The sequence below is a fragment of the Staurois parvus genome, unplaced genomic scaffold (genome assembly GCF_062004578.1).
Source record: "Staurois parvus isolate SC_StPar_1 unplaced genomic scaffold, SC_StPar_1.0 ptg000132l, whole genome shotgun sequence".
Lineage (NCBI taxonomy): Eukaryota > Metazoa > Chordata > Amphibia > Anura > Ranidae > Staurois > Staurois parvus.
In genome coordinates, this window is record NW_028317928.1 from 4,433,968 (window position 1) to 4,443,973 (window position 10,006).

General features: G+C 44.2%; 1 long non-coding RNA gene across 4 annotated transcripts in view; it reads left to right on the top strand.

The window, feature by feature from the left end:
• Positions 1-1,003, top strand: part of LOC149466204 (uncharacterized) — a 103,141-nt gene extending 102,138 nt beyond the window's left edge. For all 4 annotated transcript variants that reach the window (XR_016312104.1, XR_016312102.1, XR_016312103.1 and 1 more), the window contains one exon: positions 774-1,003. This is a non-coding gene — a long non-coding RNA (uncharacterized LOC149466204). The remainder of the gene's footprint in view (positions 1-773) is intronic.
• The last annotated feature ends 9,003 nt before the right edge of the window (positions 1,004-10,006 follow it).

The window sequence follows — 10,006 nt, forward strand, 5'->3', positions numbered from 1 at the left end:
AGCCAGTGGATGCACCAGCTGGTAGCTCAGCTCTCCCGGTGGGATGAGAGAGCCCAAGCAAGGGGCAGAAGGCAGCAGAAGGGGAGGTCATTCCCTTCCACTGCATGTAGAAGTTAGACGCAGTGATCATTATCATGTATGATATAGGTAAAGTTGATCCAGGGAATGTCCGATTGCCTCTTAGGAGATCATAAGGAAATTGGATCATGCTTTGCTGGGTTTTTTGCCTTCCTCTGGATCAATTGTGGTATAGGATTTTAACTTTTTTTTTTTTGTTGTTGAACTAGATGGCCTTTTGTCTTTCTTCAGCCAGACTAACTATGTAACTATATAACTATCATTATTACATGGATGCTGCCTGCTGGCTCTAAAAAGCAACACCAGGGTGACGCCTGCCGATGCAGGCATCATCCCAGTATACCAGCTGAAATTCCAGGTACATCACTGGGAATGAAGTGATCTGATGAATAATTTTTCAGAATGTCCACATGAATTAAATCCTACTGGTGTATGGTCAGTTCTAGCTGTGTCCAATTACTGATTAGAAATTTCTGTGCGGTAGCATGAAATACATCAGAATGCTACAGTTGGCTATTCAATAAGAGATTCAAGTTTCTGGCATCCCGCTGGGCGCTATTCCTTTAATATGTTAATGTGGTCATGGAATGGTAGTCAATGAGGCTGAAAAATACACATTTGTGGTCCCAGTGAAATGCAGTTTTTGTGTCATAATCAATGTTGCTTTATTTACTGATTACTGTGTCTTCTCCCAGGAGAGATGAAAATGAAGAAAGGAGAGATGATGAAGATGGAGGGGATGTTGAAGTGGAAAAACGATTTTTAGCAGGGTTGGTTAAAGCGGCCGCTGGTCTTGTGCCCACAATCATGTGTAAAATACAGAAAACATGTTGAAACGTGAATTGTAAATCATCTGATGTGGAATGTCATTGAGCTAATTGCACAACAGATGTCTTATAAATAATAAAGATGGAGCATACACTGAGTTTTTTTCTTTTTTTTAATCATTTTTATATCATGAACCCACATTAGTTGGGGGGAAATCATGTCCTTAGCGCACTTATCAGCTCTCAGTTGGATTCAGCAGCCCCACTGATCCGGAGAGATCCTCCACTTTATCCAATCAAGATAAAAGCATACAGAATGGATCAGTCGGCACTTACTCTTTATACTTTTACTTTCTCTTTAATAACATTTATAGAATATTTTCCATCCAGCAAACCGCCATCAGCAATGCTCACTGGAATTCATGGCAGTAATACTAAAATTGTTATTCCCGTATAAGATTAGCTGTATAGGAGGAAACTTCCTCTATTTTAAAATTACCATCATTCTCTGTCCATGAAACACAGCAGCACACTACGTATAAAGCTTTCACTGTACAAATATGGCCAAATGCTGCCATTCTGACATGTCTTCAAAGTGAGTTGAGTTACCCCTCCCCCCCTCCCCCCCGGTCACACTGATCCCGACTTTGAAATCATGCAACTTCAATATAAGTCGCATAAATTCAGAGTTGAGGTGTCATTGCGATTTGAGGTGTGATTTGCAAGATATCTGACACAGATGTATATGCAAATCACACCAAAAGTAGTGCATTCACTACTTTAGAAATTGGTGCGGCTCCAACCAAGTTGGAACCACAACTATATGACTGCTCTGATTGCGGACAATAGGGTGCAACTCGGCAAGTCTCATGGCATGCAAATCGCATGCCAAGTCACACCCAGTGTGACCGGGGACTTATTCCTATGTTGTCAGGTGCTGTTAGACTGCCCACCACTAGATGGCTCTGTTCCCAATATAGCATGGTAAGGGGAAAGTTATAACAGGGTGTTAGCTCCTCTTTTAGGAAAGTCTTTTCTCTGGTGATGTCATGGGTGAGTGCCCATTTAAATGTCAGCGTACTATTTTTCCACACCTGTTTGGTAGACCCATTAAAGCCGATCTACAGATTGCACATCTGAATGTTGCACCTTTGGAGCTGACCAAGAACCATTCTAGTCTCCTCTTTTATGCCACGATAGCCACAAAATGTTGAATGTTGCACCTTTGGAGCTGACCAAGAACCAATCTAGTCTCCTCTTTTATGCCACTATAGCCAAAAAATGTTGAATGTTGCACCTTTGGAGCTGACCAAGAACCAATCTTTTGGTGTACTTTGTTCCTAAAAAGTCCACTCAATATTCTTTTCTCCATTATCAATTAATAGGGACATGGCACCTCCTACCACCTGATGATCGTCCCATTTTTCTTTTCTCAAGAACCAATCTTGTCTGCTCTTTTGTGCCACGATAGTCACAAAATGTTGAATATTGCACCTTTGGAGCTGACCAGGAACCAATCTTGTTACCTCTTTTATGCCACGGTAGTCACAAAACAAACAATTGCTAGGCCTTGGAAGACACCAACTTTTTATACTCCTATTACTAAAGCTATGGTCACTTAGTCTATGGTACATGCACCATGGACCCTGAAAGTGTCGGGTATTTTATACCTTGTGTTTCACTGGGTTTCAACCATTGTGGCTGCCATTGTTCTTTAGTTCCTTCTTGGACTCTAAATGCTGATCCCTTGTTGAGGGACCCACATCTGGCTCCACTTTGTTCTTGTGCATTGTTCTTGACAACTATTCTGTTGCAATGGCATATTCATCCCTCAATAAATATTTTTGAACCTTGAATGTCAGTGTAGGAGGGGCCCGAGGTAGACAGGGCATGGTCATGAGATACTCGAGTACTGCTGAAGATGTAGTCCCTGCAGAGCTGAACTAAAGTGTCAGGGCTGGATTTACATCTAAGGAGCCTATAGGCAGAGAACTCAGAAGAGCCCCCTCCCTCAAACAAAAAAAAGACAGTAAGAACTACTTTTTTTCTTCATAAAACATTTGTATATGTGTGAAGGAGAAAGCTGTTGACAGCTGTCTCTGGTCACCAGAGCCTTCCTTACATGAGTCTCCAGAGATCCTCTCACCATAGATTCCAACTTTTGAACTTCAGAATGAGGGACAGTTGAGGGTGGAAGTGTCCTGCAGCATGCCTAATGCACAATGACACAATGGGTGTGGTCAAATACTTAACAGTGGGAGGGGCTTAAGGGGAGAGGTTAAACAAAACCAGGGCTTTCTTGTACCTATAAAATATGCTTTGATTGCTGTGCCACAAGCAAGAGTCTCACGGACACAACCCCAGCACAATCATTTCAAACAATAAATAAAAAGCTTCCATTACAAATGGATTTTCTCAAAATGTGGAATGTTACATAAAGTGGGGAAGGATTCAATAGTGCATTGTGTACAGAGTGCGGGGTCAAGGAATGTGTTATGTACAGAGTGCAGGGTGCAGGAATGTGTTATGTATAGAATGCAGGGTCCAGGAAGGTGTTATGTATAGAGTGAAGGGTTCAGGAATGTGTTATGTATAGAGTGCAGGGTTCAGGAATGTGTTATGTACAGAGTGCAGGGTTCAGGAATGTGTTATGTACAGAGTGCAGGGTTCAGGAATATGTTATGTATAGAATGCAGGGTCCAGGAAGGTGTTATGTATAGAGTGAAGGGTTCAGGAATGTGTTATGTATAGAGTGCAGGGTTCAGGAATGTGTTATGTACAGAGTGCAGGGTTCAGGAATGTGTTATGTACAGAGTGCAGGGTTCAGGAATGTGTTATGTACAGAGTGCAGGGTTCAGGAATGTGTTATGTACAGAGTGCAGGGTCCAGGAATGTGTTATGTATGGAGTGCAGGGTTCAGGAATGTGTTATGTACAGAGTGCAGGGTTCAGGAATGTGTTATGTACAGAGTGCAGGGTTCAGGAATGTGTTATGTACAGAGTGCAGGGTTCAGGAATGTGTTATGTACAGAGTGCAGGGTCCAGGAATGTGTTATGTATGGAGTGCAGGGTTCAGGAATGTGTTAGGGGAAAAACAAAGTTTTTCCCCTAGTACAGGTGAAACAGGGGCATTGTCATGAGAAAGATGAGAGACATGAGACCGAACAATGCAGAAGAGCTGAAGGCCGCTATTGAAGCATCCTGGTCTTCCATAACACCTCAGCAGTGCCACAGACTGATAGCTTCCATGCCACGCCGCATTGAGGCAGTAATTGCTGCAAAAGGGGCCCAAACCAAGTACTGAGTACATATGCATGCTTATACTTTTCAGAGGTCTTGTTCTATGTACAATCCTTGTTTTATTGATTGCATGTAATATACTAATTTTCTGAGATTGTGGATTTGGGGTTTTCATGAGCTGTAAGCCATAATCATCACAATTATGACAAATCACAGCTTGAACTATCTTGCTTTGCATGTAATGAGTCTATCTCATATATTAGTTTCACCTTTTAAGTTGCATTACTGAAATAAATGAACTTTTGCACGATATTCTAATTTTTAGAATTTCACCTGTATGTAGTGTATGTAGTGGGACTTTTAACCAGGGCCAAATCTAGACTGTCTGATGCAGGGGTGCAGTAAAATCTCAGGGGGGCAGAGAATGTGAGGTCAGTAGGGCAATGTAAAGGGGGCCAGCAGGGCAGAGGATAGGGTGAGCAGTTTATAGGGCAGTCTGCAGAGGTCATTAGTTTGTAGGACAGTGTGCAGGGGGTTATCAGAGCAGAGGACAGTGTGCAGGGGGTTATCAGAGCAGAGGACAGTGTGCAGGGGGTCAGCAGAACAGAGGACAAGGGTCAGCAGGGTGGAGAAAATGTGTTGTCAGGTCAGCAGTGCAGAGGACAGGAATCAGCAGGGCATAAGACATTGATCAGCAGAGAAGGGGACAGAGTCTCAGCTGGCAGAGCACTCAGCAGGTCTCCCCCTCCCTTCCCTACACTGCATACAGTCTGGGTAATCAGCTCTCCTGCACCCCACACAACACATAGCCGAGATCAGATTCCTTTACAGACACAGCATCCATCTGCACAGTGTTTAGCTGACTACAGATCGAGGCTGTGTCTGTAAGGAAATCCGATCTCAGCTGTGTGATGTGAGGAGAGGGGATATACTGAATGCCCTCATTTCATGTCTCAGCATAAATCTCTCCTCCTCAAAAAACAAAAAAACAAACAGTACTGATCAGCACACTCACCCCCTAAGCATTAATTCCCTCTGCAAGCCAACAGCACAATGTAATAAATCCTCCTCCTCCTAGTCCAACCCCCCCTCCCATCACAAAAACCTGTGGCACTCAATCCAACCTCCCAGCTCAAATCTCTAATTCCCCAGCACAAATCTCCCCTACCCAATAGAATCCGCCCCCCCAGCACACATCTTCTTTTCCTCAAATTTCTTATTCTCGCATCCCATCTTATTACTTTTCCCAGCACAAATCCTCCCTCCCCACCCAGACTCCCCAAATTCCCCTTCTTAGCCCAAATCCCCCACCCCCTCTTAGCAAAAACTCCCATCCCCAATCCCCCCTCTTAGTACATATTCTCCCAATCCCCCCTTCATGCGCATATCACCCCCAAACCCCCTCATAGCACATATCCCCCCAATACCCCTCCTAACACATATCCCCCCAATCCCCTCTCCTAGCACATTTCTCCCTCTTAACACATACCCCCCCAATCTGCCCTCCTAGCATATATTCACCCAATCCTCCCCAGCACATATTCCCCAATCCCCTCTCCTAGCACATACCCCCTATTTTCACCTCCTTGCACACATCCTTCCCCTCCCCTCCCCCTAATTCCCCTCCTAACACATACTCCCCAATCTCCCCTCATAGCACATACTGCTCAATCCCCCCTTCAAGCTCATATCCCCCAATCCCCCTCCTAACACATATTCCCCCAATCCTCCCTCCTTGCACATATACCCCCAATCCCCCCTCCTTGCACATATCCCTCCTCCATGCACATATCCCCCCTAATCCCTCCTCCTTGCACATATTCCCCCAATCCTTCCTAATTGCACATATCCACACTAATCCCTCCTCCTTGTACAAATCTCCTCCCCCCAATCACCTTCCTTGTACATATCCTCCTTAATTCCTCCTTCTTGCATATATTCCTCCATCTTACACATATGCCCACCTCCAATCCCTCCTCCGTACACATTTCCCCCAATCCGCCCTCCTTGCACATATCACATTCAATCCCCCCCTCCTAGCATATATTATCCCAATCTCCCCCCCCCCCAGCACATATTCCCCAATCCTTTCTAATAACACATACTCCCTCTTTTCACCTCCTAACACATATTCTTTCCCTCCCCCCCCCAATTTCCCCCAATACATATCCCCCAATCCCCCCTCATAGCACATATTCCCCCCAGTCACTCGTCCTTTGACATATCCTCCCCAATCCTTCCTCCTAGTGCATATCCCCCCCAACACCCCTCAATGCACATATTCCCCTCCAATCACTCCTCCTATTGCATATCCCCCCAACACCCCTCCTAGCACATATTAGGGATACCATCCACTTACTGCAATATCTGGATGGTATCCAACTATCTAAGCAATACTTGTAGCAATCCATGTTGAGGCGTTGTACAGTTCTATCTCCCATGACAAAGGCTTACTGATCATTAAACATATACTTTCTCAGGCATATAGACAAAATTACAATCTCAATGAATTCATTGTTTTGGTGTTGGAAAACAATTTGACCCACAATATTTTCAATTTTGAGGGTTTCCACTTCCTCCAGGTACAGGGCATAGCGATGGGAACATGTTGTGCCCCATCCTACATCAATCTGTACCTCTTTGACCAATGAGGATTTGGCGTCACTGACAAGCCACATTACGATGTGGTATCGTTTCATAGATGATATCTTTCTCATATGGGAAGGACCCCTTGATCTACTCTTTCGATGTGTCCAGGCTAGAAGATCCCACTTTGAAGAAATATATTGGCAACTACCCAGAAATAGTGTTCAGGAAATCTACATCTTTACGTGATAAACTAGGTAAGAGTCGTTACATGCCCTGTCCATCACATTTAAAAACCCGTCTTACAGGAATGCTTAAATGTAACCAATGTAATTTATGACCCTGGATTAATTCAGACAAACTATTGACCCTACCCAATGGAGAGACTTTCCTCCCAAAATTCTGTGCGGACTGTAACATAGAAGGTGTGGTATATCTGATGACCTGTAAATGCCGGGCATTTAATGCTGGTAAGACTCTTAGGACGTTACGACTCTGACTTTGGGCCTTCTGGACTCTGAGTGCTTGTGGCAATTACACATGGCCTTGGAATTTTTTCTTATACATTATGAAGCTGAGAAGTCTGGGGTTTGTGCATGTGCAATTCTAAATACATATACTCCCCCTTCTGATGGGGCTATTATATACTACATGAAGTCCTCCTGATATCTGCCTAGCTTGGGCATTAAGCATTACAAGTCATTTGTCTTATGTATTTCTCCTGGGAGACTCCTGGCATGGACTTGGATGTGCGGAATCTTTGCGACTCCCCTTTGTGGAAAATCTGGTTTGGGATGCTGGTTGGTGATGTTGGTGGACATAAAAAGAAGTTTTTAATTTATTGGTGATTTATAGAGATGAGCGAATCGAACTAGGTGAAGTGAAATTCGTTTCGAATATTAGAAAAATTTTGATTCGCGCCGAATCCGAAAATTAGCATACTTCGGATGAGCGAATCGAAATTTTTCCTAAAATGGCGGCGACATGTGCGGTGACGGAGCGGGGATGTCTGGGAAGGCGCACAGACAAGGCGCGCTGACCCATAATGCATTCATTCATGACATGTGATCGCATTAGCCAATCAGCAGCCAGCCTGCCAGCACTGTGTAATGGTCGAGCTATAAATGGCGGCCATTTTAGAATTCTCCATTTGCCTCCAGTCATTCAAGAGAGGCAGACCTCTCTGTATTAGGGAAAGAGTTAGGGACACAGAAACGTTACTTAGGGACACAGAAACGTTACTTAGGGCCACAGAATCGTTACTTAGGGACACAGAAACGTTACTTAGGGACACAGAAACGTTACTTAGGGCCACAGAAACGTTACTTAGGGCCACAGAAACGTTACTTAGGGACACAGAAACGTTACTTAGGGCCACAGAAACGTTACTTAGGGACACAGAATCGTTACTTAGGGCCACAGAACCGTTACTTAGGGCCACAGAAACGTTACTTAGGGACACAGAAACGTTACTTAGGGACACAGAATCGTTACTTAGGGACACAGAACCGTTACTTAGGGACACAGAAACGTTACTTAGGGACACAGAATTGTTACTCAGGGACAGACACTGAATTGTTACTCAGGGACAGACACAGAATTGTTACTCAGGGACAGACACAGAATTGTTACTGAGGGACACAGAATTGTTACTGAGGGACACAGAATTGTTACTCAGGGACACAGAACTGTTACTCAGGGACAGACACAGAATTGTTACTGAGGGACACAGAATTGTTACTGAGGGACACAGAATTGTTACTGAGGGACACAGAATTGTTACTCAGGGACACAGAACTGTTACTCAGGGACAGACACAGAATTGTTACTGAGGGACACACAATTGTTACTGAGGGACACAGAATTGTTACTGAGGGACACAGAATTGTTACTCAGGGACAGACACAGAATTGTTACTGAGGGAAACAGAACTGTTACTCAGGGACACAGAACTGTTACTCAGGGACACAGAACTGTTACTCAGGGACACAGAACTGTTACTCAGGGACAGACACAGAATTGTTACTGAGGGACACAGAATTGTTACTCAGGGACACAGAATTGTTACTCAGGGACACAGAATTGTTACTCAGGGACAGACACAGAATTGTTACTAAGGGACAGACACTGAATTGTTACTCAGGGACAGACACAGAATTGTTACTCAGGGACAGACACAGAATTGTTACTGAGGGACACAGAATTGTTACTGAGGGACACAGAATTGTTACTCAGGGACAGACACAAAATTGTTACTCAGGGACAGACACAGAATTGTTACTGAGGACACAGAATTGTTACTGAGGGACACAGAATTGTTACTCAGGGACACAGAACTGTTACTCAGGGACACAGAACTGTTACTGAGGGACACAGAACTGTTACTCAGGGACACAGAACTGTTACTCAGGGACACAGAACTGTTACTCAGGGACAGACACAGAATTGTTACTGAGGGACACAGAATTGTTACTGAGGGACACAGAATTGTTACTCAGGGACAGACACAGAATTGTTACTGAGGGACACAGAACTGTTACTCAGGGACAGACACAGAATTGTTACTGAGGGACACAGAACTGCTACTCAGGGACACAGAACTGTTACTCAGGGACACAGAACTGTTACTGAGGGACGCAGAACTGTTACTCAGGGACAGACACAGAATTGTTACTGAGGGACACAGAATTGTTACTCAGGGACACAGAATTGTTACTCAGGGACAGACACAGAATTGTTACTCAGGGACAGACACAGAATTGTTACTCAGGGAGAGACACAGAATTGTTACTGAGGGACACAGAATTGTTACTGAGGGACACAGAATTGTTACTCAGGGACACAGAATTACTGAGGGACACAGAATTGTTACTCAGGGACACAGAATTGTTACTCAGGGACACAGAATTGTTACTCAGGGACAGACACAGAATTGTTACTGAGGGACACAGAATTGTTACTGAGGGACACAGAATTGTTACTGAGGGACACAGAATTGTTACTCAGGGACACAGAATTGTTACTCAGGGACAGACACAGAATTGTTACTGAGGGACACAGAATTGTTACTCAGGGACACAGAATTGTTACTGAGGGACACAGAATTGTTACTCAGGGACACAGAATTGTTACTGAGGGACACAGAATTGTTACTCAGGGACACAGAATTGTTACTCAGGGACACAGAATTGTTACTCAGGGACAGACACAGAATTGTTACTGAGGGACACAGAATTGTTACTGAGGGACACAGAATTGTTACTCAGGGACACAGAATTGTTACTCAGGGACATACACAGAATTGTTACTCAGAGACAGACACAGAATTGTTACTGA